This window comes from Chelon labrosus, assembly GCF_963514085.1.
Source record: "Chelon labrosus genome assembly, chromosome: 12".
Taxonomy (NCBI): Eukaryota; Metazoa; Chordata; class Actinopteri; order Mugiliformes; family Mugilidae; genus Chelon; species Chelon labrosus.
In genome coordinates, this window is record NC_140345.1 from 3044204 (window position 1) to 3061789 (window position 17586).

The following is a 17586-nucleotide window of genomic DNA, read 5'->3' on the forward strand; positions in this document are numbered from 1 at the left end:
GGAACACACACACACGCACACACACAAATTAATTTATGGAGATGTGAGAAGTGCAGGATTAGCATTATGCCTGGTGTTACTACACATCCACTTTAGTGGCCTGATGGCGACGCAGACCACAAAAACCACATTGTCAAGCCAAGACATGTTGCAGCTTTCTCTCATTTTCTCCCAAAATGTTGTCTTGGAGAATGCATAAAAAAGAAAAAAAAGAAGAAAAACTGTAAAACAAATGAGAAATGACTAAATGACAGTGGTGATTTAAAGGTGGTAATAGAGTGTAACTGACTGCTGCTGTCTGTTAAGTGTCGCCTGCAATTTATGGAGACTGATTCTGTTGTAATGTGTGCATATTGTTATGCAAACAGTATATGGATGGAATACATTCTATCTGTAGTATTTTACAGATATGTATATGTGTAATTTACTGTATGTTGCATATATTTACTGTATATTTGGGGCAATAGTAATATAAAGTAGCCAGTAGTGATTTATTTTACAATCGTGTCTCTATTATTTAAAAAAGAAAAATAATTACATATACACAATATGATGTCATATTAACATGACCAGGAGGTGGATACCCAGATAGTCACCCCCTTTGGACACCTGATTCCAAAAGTGATTCTCATTCATGTGGTCCCACTCCTTTTAGAGGGGTCACAAGATGACCAAAGGGTTAAGAAATCATGTTTATGCTGTGTATTCCTTTAAGATTGTACCTTGATTCCGTGTAATATACTAGACATCTGGATGCCTTCATGCTTGTAAAAATGGCTCAGATTGCAACCTCATAAAACACGTCCACACTGAGACATGTCACAAGGAGAAAATGTGTAATATTCAGGGGTCACAAGTCACCAAAGGTGTGGGATTGCTGCTCCAGAGGATCAGCTACAGAAACAAACAAAAGAAGAATCGCCAAGTATTAGCTGTACACACAATTGGTTAGGATCACTTATTGTTACTGCTTACTTTTCGATGATCAATTTCACAACATAACCATATAACTATGGTAAAGAACATGCTTGAGCAACAGCATCTGATTGCTTCAATTACTCCTTAACTTTCTAATAAACTGTTTTATCAGAAAAAGGTTATTCCTGTATTTAAAAACAAGAGCACATATTTTCATTCTGATTGCTCTCTTTCCGTAATTACTCTTGGAATAAATCGTACCATGTGTATGCAGCTGCTGTTTTACTAATCTAAGACGTCAGCTGAAAATGTCAAGACTGTGGCGTCATTTTCTCAGAATCAAACTGAGTTATTCCTAAGAGCCGGCGCACTGTACCAGCATTGGGTCAACTACGAGGAAATCTGTTGCAGAAGAGGCAGGAAGCAATTTACAGATAACACAGATAACAAAAGTTAGAGTGATTAACCACAATGCAGAGCAGCCACAGCTTGCACCTTTTCAGCTCTGTTAAACGTAGAATATGACTTCTGCACAGGCTTTGTTTGGCGGTACAGTGCACCACTAGTGACATTTTTTTTTTCTCCATTACAAAAACACACCATGCTATCACTATCACTGTCACTCTGCAGCCACAATGCTGCTGTTTTTCTGTCTGACCAGCTAATTGCAGTTAATTGCAGTCACCTGCTGGCCCTGGTGTGACTCACTCTCTAATTAGAGGGGAAGAATGAAAAGCAGCAGGCCTCTGCAGCTTTACGGCCACGACGGAGGACCACTGACCTGCGCCGTTAGGGCATTTTCACATTAAGTCCCCAAGAATATTTGATCAAAAACCTGAGATATGTTGCATCAATTCTGCAATGTTTTACTCACAACATGTAGGATGGATAGCAGATAGAGACGGGAAAGAGTGTATGTGATATTACCAGATCCACTACATACAAGTTTAATTTCCTTGAACAACAGTTTGCCATTTCTAAATTCCACTGAATGTGAACTGAATGCAGTTTTATTTCAGACTGGTGTAGTCCTCTGGCATGCACAGTTAATGTGCATAACACTATTTGAAAATGCACAAACAGTGCTAATGTTTACATATTAGTTTTACTTGGAATAATGAGAATCAAAATGCCTCATGCAGCCACCTCAGTCAGAACCGACTGGCTTGATCGGAGGGAATATTCAGACTGAGAGGGGGGTAGGGTAAACCGCTGATAATCCATTCAATAAGAAAATATTAGCCCCTAATAACCATGTAACACTCAATTCACATAAACATGGACACAAACTAGTTGTTCAAACAAGTGCTTATAAAGATGAACTAAGCCAGAACTGGTATGGGCTGCAATTGAAAATATCTTGTTAATCTTCTTCTATTAAATAAATTAAATATTGTCAGTAAAGTTGTGGGAAAACTTCCTGGCATGTTTCAGGCAGATTCCACAATTTAGGTTTTGGGGTATTTCCACACCTGCCAGTTTACACTAGTGTACTCTGTAGAGAGAGTTGGACAGTTAGGCTGTGACTGCTGTGATGGTGCATGGACACATATCAGTCCTTTATGCAAGAAAATTAGTTCTTGCGAAATTAATGTTGTATTTTTTTATTTTAAAATGTAAACTCAGTCGTCCCAAAATCTCTAACTTTAAAAACACAGGCAATAAATATTGTCCAAGATTTAGCGTGGTTGTTATATCTATTTTTTCAAACAAATTAAATTTACATAGGCCTGCAACTAATTTGAAAAAGCAAATTCAAATACATTTTGAATTGGGATTACATTTTGCCAAAGTCATTATGAAACAATTTATGTTTAATTCACAGCAGTTAGTTACAAGTTTGGGAAAGAATTTGATCTGGTTTAATACTAAAATGACTTGAAGCGTGAGACATAAAAGCAATCTGAGTCAAACTGCTTTTATTGCATATTCCAAAAACAGACATGAGATGGAAGGAAAACCTCAGTCTGTGTTAAAGTCCTGCATATTTAAGTCCATATAATGCATACAATCTTGCCATGTTTCCATCAAACTATAACAAAATCCGTCATCATTACATACAAAATTACAAAAACAAGCAGGAGATTGGAAGGGGCAATACACATGTTTTTAAAAAATCTCCACGTGCCTAATCTCTAAATAGCTACCATATATATTTTAGTATTATTGGAGGAGCTCGGGGCCACAGTGGGGGCCTGCGGAGCCTCCGGAGTGAGCCCCCGTTAGTGGGAGCGGTGGTGTCAGTTTATTTCATCGCATAAGGTTAGTTGTTGTACACCTTAATCCACATGCACGCCTCCTCCCTCTTTCATTCAGCAGCTCTGATTGGATTACACCACAGCTCAGCCCATACATGTGTGTGTGAAGAATGAGAGAGAGGCGAAGGGCATATGGAAGGAAGAAGGGAGGGTGAACACAGAATGATATGTGTGAGTGAGCTCCTCTCACACATACCCTTCATTTCCACCGCCCCTTTCTCTCCGGCTGTACTGTTTACATGTTTAATCTTTGCTAGTTAGATGATATTTGATTTTGAACATCTTCGAATATGTTTTTTTTTGTAGAAAAATCTTAAATCTCTCCCTCATACAGCCTTCTTTCCTGCAGACATGAGATTTTTTTCTTTCTGTCAGGATTAATTAAGCTCCTGCTGACATCCAGCTGGAACCCAAAATAAAACTAGATCGCCACACATTTCAGAATTATAATATTACAATATCTTTAAGACATAATTTGTTCTTCATATTAAAAAGAATAAATGTATTACAATTACAGCCCATTTAGAAATCACCACAAAAAAATCAATGCTTTTTGTCTCCAGCTGCACTAAAAGGTTTCCTTCTCTGTGTGCGTGTGTGTGTGTGTGTGTGCGCTCATCCTTTTATTTTGTTCCCACAGAAATCTGGGTTCTAATTAATATTCATTTGAGTTTACACAGACAGAAACTGATCTGTTTCACACCTACAAACTCAAGACAGATTTGTGAATGTAGTGAAAATCAAATTGGCATACACAACAAAAATGCTAACTTTTCTTTTGTACTGTGATGGATGTTAATGTCCCACGATGCAGTGCACAAAGAAAACGGAGGAGCTGCTCATAGAAAATAAAAATTAAATCTAATTTTTTTGTTCAGGAGTGAAAACTCCTCACCAGAGGAAAGATTTTGCAAGATAAAAACACAAAAGCAGACAAACTGAGCTCTCTTTTTGTGTTAATGCAGTGGCAAAATAAATTCATTTCTTGAAGACGAAACTGGAAAATGGTATATAGTGAAAAATTGTGGACTGTTAGCATTTTTTTTAAGAAATTATACAAAAAAACAACAACACAATAGAGCAAAATTAACGTGAAATTTCTCAGAATACTGGTACATATTAAACCTGCAAAATCACTCATACCTCTACTATTAAATCATTCTCTTAGCATTAGCTTTTTTACTGAGACAGAAGGAACAACATCATCTTTTTGTAGGCTAACCATTGCCTCTCTCTTGTCATTACAAACTATGAGACTTATTAGAATTCACTCAGCAGAAAGCAAGCTGAAATGCGATTGATGGCACACAGCATATCAAATCTGGTTGTAATGCTAAACGTTTTCCAAAATCTCTGTTATATTAGCAAAAACTTTTTTGGATCACTTTTATGGAACTTTACAAAATGAAATAAGGTAGGTGGAAGTATAGAAACAAGCACAAATGCTCCAACAGTGTTCACATCCTGAACGATGTCATTCAAGTATATAAAAAGGGGAATAATGGCCAAAGAGAGACTGAAAAGTTGTTTTTATGCAATTTTTACTCGCATGTATAAATGCAGCTCACAACTGACAGTCTTGTTCTCAGAGTCGTGCCATTTATCCAGTTTGGAAATGTCCACAAAGTAAGCGCGCACACAGCTCATTCGGCTGAATCGTTACATGCGGTTGCCTAGTGATAAGATAAAACTGAAGAAAAACAACTGTGAAGCCCATAGTGCAGCTTTCGTCTATCAAAACATAAGTGAATAGGTTGTCAAATGCATTGTCCTTTACAAAGCAAAAAAGTACAAAGTGCTTGACAGTCAAATGAGATTTCATTTTTATCAAATGCCAGAAGTTTGGGTTGTTTATACCAGACTGTTGCCTCTTGGCAACATCTGGGACTTTTCACACTGAACCCACATGATGCTGTCAGCTTCTGACCTGTAAGCTTCAACAGTACCCAAGACAAAAGAAAACATGACTTATGCTTTTTTTCTATTAAATAGCTTAGATGTGATTATATGCTTATAAAGCAGTAACATTAAAGCTTTTTTTTTTTTTTTCCTAAATCCTGGGATAAAAATTCTCCAAATTCTCCTTCTTCATAAATGAAAAGAGTACATTGTATGTAACTTTCAACAAGAGCACGTTTGGATGCGACACTCGATACATTTGTTATTTGAGAAACCATCTTCCCACAAGAAACAACACTGTAAGTCGCTTATGCACGTTTTCTTGATATTTGCGAGGGCGGCCTCTATTGACCACAGTAATTATCACCTAGAACAAAAAAAAAAAAAAAAAAACATGAGGTGATTTTGTTACAGAGCCATAAAGTTAATATGGAGAGGAAATAGGGGTGGATGGATGGGTATAGAAAACAGTTCCTATGTAGGTGAACAAAAGAGCAGCACATAGAACACATGAAAACATGTCAGTCCACATATAAATAATAGAATGATGTTACATACATTTAAATGGCAGTGTTTTTGATCAAATATGATCACCAGTTCACTAGCTGATATTTAACGTTACACCCTACAACTTCAAACAGAGCCTCAAAGAAATTGCCAAAGTATGTGGTGCTGCTTTATAATTAGCTGGTAATTTCAGTATCACAGTCCACCTGCACAGTCCAGTCCAGAGTTTCCTCATTCATGCCACATGCCAGAACCAGTGTGTATTTACTGGTGACCCTATCTTCCGATTCTTTAGAGTTTTATAAGCACTTCACTTCCAGTGCTACAATCTACAATAGTTCAGGCACTCAGCTCAATTTTGCTGCTACTCTCAGATAACACACTCTTGTCACTGCCAATCCAGTGCATCCTTTTCATATATATGGAGTACCTAAATTGTCATCACTCTTGCTGCTATGTCCACTGCAACAGTGCTCATGACTGGCTTGAAAGCTAAGTTTAACACGAAAGAAGTATGTCAAAATTTATATTGATGTTCATGCCAACTGGTTGGCTAATTAAAAGGTGAACATTACATTAAGGACTGTGATAATAGGTAAACTTTCATGTCCAGCATTAATGTGAGATGAGCTATAAGCTCTCTGATTTTAGCCTCTTTAATTTACACCTGGAAGAGTCATCAGAAAAAGCAACAGTTTAGTAAAAAATAAAAAAAATGTTATTGACTCATGGTCAAAGTCTGTGGGAAAGAAAGATGGAAACTTTGAGTATCCACAAATATTTGTAACTACTGCCTAATGAGCCAATCATTTCTCACTGGTTGGAATAAATACGTTCTTTCTGAGTATCTTAACTGTCCATAGGGTAAACATCAGGTGACATGACGAGTTTCCAGGAGGGACAGAAACATGACAGTAGTAAAACAAGTTGTTCAAACAAGTGTTATAGATTAATGAAGCCAGAACCACTGTTAGCTGTGCCGTTGAATATCAGTGTTTTTAACAAAGCTGGGGAAAACTGTTATGGTATCCAGTGGATTCATCCCTCCACAGCAGGAAGAACCACTTTGCAAATGTCCAATATAGATAGATAGAGTCTTTATTGTCCTATAAAGGATATTAAGATTTTGAGTTTTGGGGCATGTACATTCATACATCTTATCCAATCATTTTGTTTCGTGTCCATGTAAACAGTTAAGTTTGAACCTCTAATCAGAGGAGTGGTCTTGGGTTGAAGAAATACTGTCCATGTAAACATAGCCATTCAACGATGCTGGGTTTAAACCAAGAAAGACTAACAGCCCATAACACAAGAACATCACAAAAACCCAAGGTCAAACCTATAAGGTCAGCCCAACATTTTTGAGCCATTACTCTGCCTATTTCCTTTGAATCATCACACAGAGAAATGTGTTAAGTGACATTTCACTCCAGGTGTCATGGCAACCATTTCACTCTAAACCCCACCATTACCACCTGAACATGGCTGAATCGCACAAAGGAAAGAGGACCTCCGAGTGTGTGTATTGTGCATTATTCCTCCATGAGACCTCCCTAAAAACACCAGGACAGGTCAAGGCTGGCACAAATACGCCCTGACCTCAGAGACCTAATAGCTGAAGGGGGGGTTGGCTGCTGTGAATCAAACCCTCCAGATTAGATTTGTGGGGGCAGGAAGAGGAAGGAAGTGAAGTTGCAGCTCATCACTTGACCTCTACATGCATGCCTGACTGTCCCCCTGGGAAAGGAAGGCAGAGGACAGAGCAGTTTGATGGCCTCCTACAGCCAGCTCCAGTCTTGTTGAGGACAATGAGCAATCAGGAGTAAGTGTTGGTGATTAGGGAGACACTCAGAGCAGACCTGGCCTCCAGTGAACCTACTGAACCTCCACAACAACATCAGCCTCCAGCAGCCCTCTTAGGACCATGTCCATACTACACTGGCTGCAACACAGCTTTTTGCTCTTTGTTTTACACAGTAAATCACCATTTTCACATCTAAAAGTCCCCGCTAAGAGTAGATATATCTAAAAATGCTGGCATCTCAGAATACATGTAAACTTTCACACAAGTGAGTCGAGTTGGTGTGTATCCAGCTAGCTCATTCATTTGTTGCGTAGGAAGGCTCCTTCATTTTGAAATAGTGATCTGATCAACAGTGCAGAAATCACTGTCCACTGAGTTTAAAAATGACCATGGTGGCTAGGACACAAGAGAATAAGCAGGTTTAACCAACTCGGAAACATAAGTCAAATCAACATGATTTGATTTGGAGAATACATTTAAGCAATATAGGTTTTCAGTCAGTATGGAAATAAACCTTTTTTTTTGAGAACAAATGTGTTCAATTCAATTTTATTTATATATTGTCAATAACAATACAGATTGTCTCAAGACGCTTTACAAAATGCGGTCTGAGACCCGGCCTGAAACCCCTAGAGCAAGCCTGGAGGTGGGAAAAATGGGAAAAACTCCCTTTTAACAGGAAGAAACCTTGAGCAGAACCCAACTCATATAGAGGGACCCATCTGCTTAAGGCTGGCCAGGTAGAGACAGCGAGAGAGAGAAGAGAGCAGCAGGAGGAACGAGATAAACATACATCTGTCATAGATAGAAACATCTGACTGAAGTGTACATGTAGAATCTGATGATGATCAGGAATGCAATGGTCAGCCATTGCGCAATTAGAAAAGAAACTGCTGATATATCAGGTATTATTGGGTCAGACTCTTGTTTATGTAAATGTCTCATTTATAAATGTCGAAAAAAAGTTCTTTACATTTTTGTCTCCCTAGGGTGGGAAAGACGATGGCATTATGAAATATCTAAACATTTCATTGTAATTCGGCCTAATGAAATTCTTTCGGGGTTAGCAGCTCTTTAAGGCTTCATGACCCTCTGACACACACGTATTCAGTAGCTGGGATCTGGATGTCTGGAATCCTTAAGTGCATTATAATTTCAAAGACAATTGTGAATGGCCGGTTAAAATAAAAAGCAAATCAATGGCGGGTGTGTGGCTGATAGTTGCATACCTTGAAGATGAGTGAAATAAGTAATACACAATCCTCATTATCTCAAAAACTGAACGCATGTGCATCTTCACTACAAAATAAGAAGCTATCAGCAAAACAAAGTTGTTGGTGAAGTATGCCTGTCAAAAATGCACAGCAGATCCAATATCAGTGTTTGTTGCTTTAAAACATCCTCACCACTTTGTCTGCATAATTATTAGGTCTTGAGTTAAAAAAAGAAAGAAAGAAAGAAAGAAAAAAATCAGCAAAAAAAAAAAAACCTGAAAACAACATTGTTGCAATCAAAACTGCTTTAGTGTTGAAAGCAGACGTGGCGATTACCATATGGCAACATCAGCGTCCACAAAGACATTCCCAGGCTTTGATGGTAAAACAGAGGACGCCATTGATGCTGCTGTGAATGATGCACCCGTAATATCCTGCATATGTTTCTCATCTCGTTGCAACTTTATGGGATTAAGCCTCCCAAAACCAGACAACACACACACAGATATATTACACATGCAAAGTCCGCAGCTATCTCAGGGTACCCCTAATCATGCTCCTTCTATGGGTCCCCCTCTCTTCATTAAAACTCAGACAAGAAAAGGGGGTGCAGACAGGAGCAGGGTGGCAAAGAAAGGCTGCTGAGACAGAGTGCTCCAGCCTGTCTGGTTAAGAGTGTGGGAGCGTGTGTGACGGTGTGTGTTTTTGGAGAGAGGGGGGTGCATGGGAATTGACTTTGGCATTAAACAACTTGATTGAGAGACACCCACCCACTCTCCTACCCCAGGCGCGAGGACAGGAGTGGCAGTCGAGCACCGAGGAACCGGCAACTACCACCGCAGCAATTTGCTGTCTGGGAGGCACAAAAGGGAGGTCAGAGGTCAAATAAGTGCAGTGAGTCGGAGGTACTTTCTCATGGTAATGCGTTCACAAACAACCCTGCATCATTCCAGGGCTGTTAGGGAAGAAGCCAAAGGATGCAGGCATTTGTGATAATGATTTTTGGTCTGATGATAAACAACACTTTTGAGGAATGCATGAAAAGCAAAAGGCAGTGTTAGCCTGAGTTAAGCAAGTGTCAAACAACTGTGAATCACAGTTACACATGGAACATCAGTGGAAACACCAGCAGCTGCTTCTGTGAGTCAACAAAAGCCTTATTAAATTACTACATTTGATTATGTATTCTGATCCTGTAGAGTTTACATTGAGTTTGATTCTTTCATTCAGATGAGAATGACTGAACTGATAGAGTGATTACTTGGTAATCAGCATAGATTCACCTGAAAACAGAGGAACCGGTAGCTCCTTGCAGAGTTTAGGTTCACACTGAGAATGCAGCTCAAACAAATCCCACAAATTGATCCCAAAAAGAAAAGCCTTATGGGACAGACTTGTTCACAAGTTGTTGCCAGCAGTCGCTTATGTCAAGCATCTTGTAGAGTAATGACCTCTGGACAGACTGTGGGGTAAAGAGGGACCAGAATCACAGTAAAATGTTGTCCTTTTCACCCAAGGAACACTGATTGTAAACTTTGATGGTCTACAAAGTATCAGGGATGACTCTGTATCAAGCATCAAACGTTTCTGACGGGTTAGACTCTTATAAGGCTAAAGATTCAGTCAGACTGCTACTATCAAAAAAACAAAACAAAAAAAACATTTGTACTTAATTAACTCATATAACTACACAACCTAACTGATTTCCTGCCTACATTTTGGATGAAGGACCCAGCTCAACCCCATGGATGATGAGTTGCCAATTCGAAATGCTCAACTCAGAGACCAGGGTTCAAATCCAGACTTCCAAAAGATTCTGAGCCAGTGTAAACAGACAACACAGCAGTATCACAGCAGTTCATGAAATAGTTACAGAACATAATGTGTTTTCATGGCTCCAGTCAAATACAGGGCAACTATGGTATGGGTACCATGTAGAACCATTGCTTTTGTGCTTCCCTTTTAAACTAAGCTTTGTTTGTTGTACTTTATTACTTTCTTTTCCTTATAAGTCACTCACTCATTAGGTTTAGGCAACAAACCTGGTCTGGGTTAAAGCATGTCTTTGGAATTAAAATGTCACAAATGAACATGGACAGTTCAGGTTCAAGGAAACAGTTTACTTAAACTCTTTTAATTAGCTCTTGAGATATAAATGGGGAAACTGTTTCCTGATCAACTTTCTGAGTTTAGCATGCAGGGCTGTTTCTGCTAAAAGGAACCGAGATGTCAAGGAGGTGGTGCATCTACACTCTTACACAGGCGTACGCTCACACACACACCGACATGACCACCATTTTGTAGCTGACTGCCTGCCTCTCAGGAGGAGGTTGCTTGAGCACAGAACCTCCTTCCACCTTGTTCTGAGGGGCCAGGGAGACAGAGAGGCCCCTCCACGCGCACACATAAAGTATTCTGTTTGCAGTGCTGCCCATCTTGCTGTCTGCATGGAGAGGCCCTTCAGATGGAGGGGAGGATGCAGCTCGGGCCTCATTAATGAAATGTTCATTAAAGCTGTCTGCAATAACAACAGAGGCTGATAGCAATCCATATGCCCGGACACTCACATTGTCTCCATGTGTATTTGTTTCATGATGGCGGAAACATACAAAACTTCAGTTTTCTAGAAACAAGGCGATGTCTGGCAGTGCAAGGGCTAGGAAAGAACTAAAAATGTTGCAATGCAATAAAGAGTGCCGTAAATAACTGTGTAAAGAGACACAGGAGAATTTGAGAGAAAAGTTTCAGAAAGGTGTGGTGGGTGGGGGTTTTGAAGATAACTGGTCACAAAACAAACAAAACATAAATTCTGATCATGTATGCTGCCCTTTTAAAAACTAAATATTGAGTACAAAAGCAACCACATGATATTGTGTTAAATTCTGCTGCCAGACCCTGCTCACTGTACTTTTCAGTTGCAGTGCTACTGTTATCACAGCAAAGTCTCAAGTGAAATGGTATTATATTACATGACATACAGTGACCTGAAACAGGCAGGTCATTTCCTGTATGTTGTGGTGCCACCCTTGAAACTTGACTTGTAGCCTAGTTGTCCAAAAAGTTTGTCAAGAAGTGTAAATTCTCCCACGGACCTAACAGACCAAATTATTTACGGTAAAATGTATCACATCAAAGGGCGGCACAGTGGTGAGGTGGTTAGCACTGATGCCTCAGAGTAAGAAGGTCACCGGTCCATAGCCTTTCTGTGTGGAGTTTGCATGTTCTCCCTGTGTCTGCGGTTCTCTCCAGGTACTCCAGCTTCCTCCTACCGTCCAAAGACATGCTGGTTAGGTTAACTGGTGATTCTAAATTGGCCGTAGGTGTACATGTGAGTGTGAATGGTTGTCTGTCTCTGTGTGTTAGCCCTGTGATAGACTGGAGACCTGTCCAGGGTGTACCCCGCCTCTCGCCCAATGACAGCTGGGATAGGCTCCAGCAGACCCCACAACCCTTCACATGTTACAGAAGAGGAATGAATGAATGTATCGCATCATACTCAGCATCAAAAAACTGTGGCACTGACCCCGTCTGGCTGGGAGTGTAAATGCCAAAAAAAAAATTCTTTTTATTTTTTTTTTTAAAGGACAAAACCTTTGAATTCATGTAAAATACTGACAGTTTGAGGGTAGTGTAGTGTTTTGTCTCTCACTTTTTTGTGTGTTTTATAACATTTGCAGATGAAAGTTAAATCTGCAAATATTCAGTCTCTTTTGCATTTGCAGTTGGTTATCTCTACAGCAATACTTTAGATGAGTACGTGAGGCTGAGACTTGGCCCAAATACATTTTTCAATAGATTCCTCTTAAAATGAGAAATGGGGGGTTCTTTTGTTGATCATATTAAGGGCATGTTGCCTTTACCCCGGGCCTCTCTTGACCTCAACTTCCCAATTTCAACACAGGGCTTTTCGCTTTCGTCTGGCATGGCAGTGACATGCATGTCCTTATGTCACTGGCAATTTTGTGTTTTGGCTTATTTTTTTGCCTTTATTTCTCTTTTTCCACCTTTTTTTTTTTTTTTTTTCCTCTAATGCTTGTTGTTTCTTGTGAAAGGATTATTGTAAAAACTTCCTAAATAAAAAACAAGAGTAATTGTTAATCTCACTTTTAAACTCTTAAATTACGTGATATAAGTATAAAATATCAAATATTAAACTTCAGCAGCTTGTTATCTCATACTGAATTAGCAGAAAAATGACTACTTCAAAGGAGGCACATACAGTATTGGGATATTTTAGTTTAGGAGTTTCTGCCAAACCAAAGCCTCACTGTAGACTCTCATCCTGCCACTACTGACATCTTTGAATAAACAAGTCATAAATGACATCGGTTTATTTACACAATTTGTGTCATATGTCACATTTTAGCTGCTAAAATGAAACTAGAAAACCATGGCCACTAATTTAAAAGGCAGATAGACCTACTTGTCATTGAGTCAAAGTGTGTACTTTGGTTGCTGGTTTCAAGAGGAATGGATCGACTCAGTTTGATAATGATCCTATTCAGAAAATGTCTCAGATGCACACTTCGATCACTATCATGCACCTTTAGCAAATCCTCTCACAGTATGCAGAAGAGTGTGCAGTGATAGTGATGTCAGCCAAGATTTGGATGTGACTGGGACATACTGTCTCCTCTAATGTCTTTGTGTCTCTGTGGAAGGAAGTTGTGATGAGAATAAACCAGCGTCATGCTTCCAACTTGGAGGTGTCTTCCAGTCCCTTCTAAACCCCTTAGCTTTCCAGAAGCCAGCTTTGTGGCTGTTAGTAGAACTGCATGTTTAATGAATGATTTTTGCTCACTTAGACTGGCTGATGCCACCCATGGACGGATTACTGAGGGCCTACTGGGCACAGGCCTCGGGGGGCCCGGGTCAAAGCTTCTGTTGACATTTCTTGTTGAGAAGACAATCAAATAACTGCAAAGAGGCGTAAAATTATTACAAAGAGAGGCAAAACGACTATGACCAAAAAGACATGCCTGATGTCTGCAGAGATGTAAAGGACTGAAGACACCTATTGTCTTCAAACTGGTTCCAGCTAGAACACATAAACAAGATTTTGTCTTTTTTTCATATCTTTCTCTCTCTGTTAAAACCAGTACTTGTCAACATTTAATTAACTAAAAGTAGAATGTAGCATACTGAAGCAACAGCACAGTTACAACACACCTGCCACACTAATACTGGATAAAAATAAGGATAGTTTTTAAGGCCTTACACATAGACACACTGCCTACTTGTCTTATGTACAATTCTTCTGTTATTCTGTGTCTGTCCTATGGTGATTTCTAGTGCAAAAGCATCTTAATGTAGTACATGCTTCTGTGGTAATGCCACAACTTGTGGACATTCACTTATTTATTTATTTATTTATTAGCATACAATTGTATTATTATTATTATTATTATTATTATTATTTAATCAAATTTTTTAATGTAATTTCTTACTTTTTATGCTGTTAATTTCCCTCATTGTGTGTGACTAGTTTGGTGAAATGACCTATAGTGTCATATATATTTTATTGTATTGTTTTCAGAGGCAGTTTTCAGTGAAACGCTGACTTTCTCTCCTTGGGTTGAGCACTGCAGCTCTGCGCCAGGACGTTTTTAAAAGAAGTTCTGACACATTATGAATCTACTAACATGTATTACTTTTTTCTCCCTGAACTCCTTAAAAAATAAAAATCCCCGTGTTCTCTGCGTGTGTTACATTTCAATGGATGATTAAATCGATGGGCGATTTTTTTGTCGATCTGTCACGACTTCAATTGTAAAATAAAATACAATCAAATTAAAATGATCATCTAAATGTTATATTTTCGATCCCAATCAGTGCCAGTAAGGACTTTTCTCTACGTTTGAGTTTCTACAAATTATTTTTAATGCGCTGCAGCACTATTACATAATCAATTCGAAATGCGGTCGCACTTTAGGAAAAAAAAAAAAAAATATATATATATATGTCAGGCAAACTTCTCAGTGTCAGACATTCCAATTAAATAAAAATGAAACCACTGAAAGATAATTATATAGCAACAGCTGCAAATCTCAGATTTAACTTCAACATTTCAACACTAACTTGTCAACTCTTTGCAGAAAAAGGTGTTGAGCTGTTTTAAGCTCAACTGGTCTGAGTTGGGAATAATTTAGTTTTGACTTAAAACTAAATTTGCACCTTTTAATTATTTAAATACTTCCAGTCTACTTGACAATGGTTTGGTTGGCATTTACGCTGGAAAACCGACCCAAATGTCCTTTTAAAAATCAGGAATATTATAATAGAATATGTCTTTTATTTATTTATTTTTTATCTATTTATTAATTATAATTATGACATGAATTTCCATATATCTGAAGCGTCCAGCATCTCCTTGAGTGAAGACAGAGATGTAAATCATTGTCTTTATGACGGGGGTGACAGAAATGTTGAAATGGTGCCATACGTGCGTTAAAATGATCACATCCAAAAGGAGAAAAGCGGGCCTTTATTTACTGCGGTGCCCGAACAGGAGCGCTCCTCTCTGGGCCTTTTCTTTCACTATGCAGGCCTCTCTCTCTCTCTCTCTCTTTCTCTCTCTCTCTCTCTCTCACACACACACACACACACACACACACACACATACTCTCTCTCTCTCTCTCTCTCTCTCTCTCTCTCTCTCTCTTGTCTGTTGAGGGGTGTCTAATCAGGGAAGACAAGCGGCTGACGGAATGACGATGCTTAATTGGCATGGAGTCGTGGGAACGCGTAAACAAACAGCTGCCATTTTCATTTTACTTGTTTCCCCCTCGTCCCTCTTCCTCATGAATAAAGCCGCCGCGGAGAAGAAGTGGAACAGCAACCTGGCAGCTGCAGGGAGGCTGCACTGAAGGAACGAAAAGGAGAAGAGGAGGAGGAGGAGGAGGCCCGGATTGGAGATTAGCCTCACTTTAATCCGCCCTCCACCTCCCCCGGTGATGGAAATAATAAAAAACAGCGCATAGATATACCTTATGAACAACAGAAAAATCTCCTCTTCACATAAAGGAGAACACATTTCCAAGATAAGCCCCGTGTGTGATTATCCCTGTCTTATACAAGTATGGATGTGCCCTGCAAGGGGGTAAAAAACACTAATAATCACATGTGTCCTCAAGAACCCTGCTGCACAGGGTACATGTATGTGAGGATTTTTTAATCCCATGGGTAAAAATTATTTTAATATTTCTGTAATGTTGGCCCTGTGGGACAGAGAATGTTGTCTTTGTTACTCAATAAAAATTCTAGATCTCTCAGAAAACTTCAATAGTAAATAATTACTGTAATAAATATGTTCATTCATTCATTCATTCATTTTCTTTGACCGCTCATCCTCTGGAGGGCGAGCATATGTAGCGAGCATAAAAGTATATTTAATGCCTGAATTGATATGTTTGTGCGTCCTGACCAGAGTGCTTTACACCACAACGCAACATATCAACAGAAATGGAATCGACTAAAAGGCAGAAACAACTGTGGAAAAAGGGAAAGTCTTAAAACCTGTTAAATCATTTCAGTTTACTGTGAATGGAGCACCCTTCAGGGACATTCAGTGATGGGCCACTGTGAGGGACTCTCTGGACTTGGCACATCAGAGGCTGATACGTGAAGACAGAAGTTAAAATTGCATTCTGAACTCTGCTGGCAGCCAAAAGAGAGAACTTTGGGAATATTTATACAATTTTGTGAACTAGCTGACACAAAAAAAATTAAATAATGCTTCTCTGAGGGAACACCTGTAACTCAGTTGCATTGTACAGATTGTCAATGTACAGTGGCATTGGTTCTTTTAAGCTTTTTAGCTTCTCATAAGCAAGGACGTTCTGACAAAGTTCCTGTATAATATTGCAGGGGATGAATGATGAACTTTCAGGGACATTAGAAAGTAAATAACATATTTTATATTCCCATTAGTTTCAATAGCGCCCACAAATATATTAAAAACCAAAAACGTGTTAGTCTGCCTTCTGTTTTCCTAAACTTGAATTTTCAAGTTGACTGGTTCCATAGAAACATCCCACAATAAGAAACTGTTTTCGCTTCAAAACAAGGCTCTGTAATATCCTATATCCTATCCTATATATATTGTAGTTTTTGGAGGAAATACAGCATCTTTTCAAGCACTATTTTCAGTGGTGGATTAATCTATATTTGGGGTTGTGGTGAATATCTCCAGCAGCAAAGTGCATAGTGTGTGTTCATGGTAATAAGATGGCTGCTACATCACATACATGTACAGTATACAGTATGTTAGGGTCGGTTCATCGCTGGCTTCACTCAGCACGTGGTTTTTGTTGGCAACAGGAAAAATGTAGGACATCACCCAACTCATCCATAAAGTTTTCGTTACTTCTGGCCTTCCTGACTTATTGTCTGAATGTGAACTTTACCAACGAGAGTGAACACACACTGACATGTTCACATTTACGAATGAATGGATGTTATCCTGCAGCACTGGTCCTCCTGGTGTCAAGGTGAATGCAGGGGAGCTATAAAGGAGCCTGACCTTCTTCACATGATTCTTTTCTGATGTTCAGTATTTAAATCGCCCATGTCAGTCAAGGGAGAAACATGCATTATTCATCTGAGCTGCAGGCTCTGCTTGCTTAAATTTATCAGCGTGCATCCAACTTTACCAAAGACTTCTTCCTATTCATTATCTTTTTTTTACCAATAATTCAAATACTGCTTTATATATTTTGATCAGATCTTCTTTAATTTAATCTATGTACTTAGCATAAAGCCATAAGTGTGTATTTAGGTTAAAATGACACAAACGGGACACTTTCAGTCCTTTTCATGTCTTTTGCTTGACACCAAAACATGTTATTCAACAGTCTGAATCTCTATTTCAGCTCTTCTTGTCCTTGATCACATTCTTAATAGCGTTTCATTTTGCAGCATTTTAATCCCCGCATACGTTCTATCAGACATCCATATAGTGCTGAGCAGACGTTAAGATTAAGCCTTG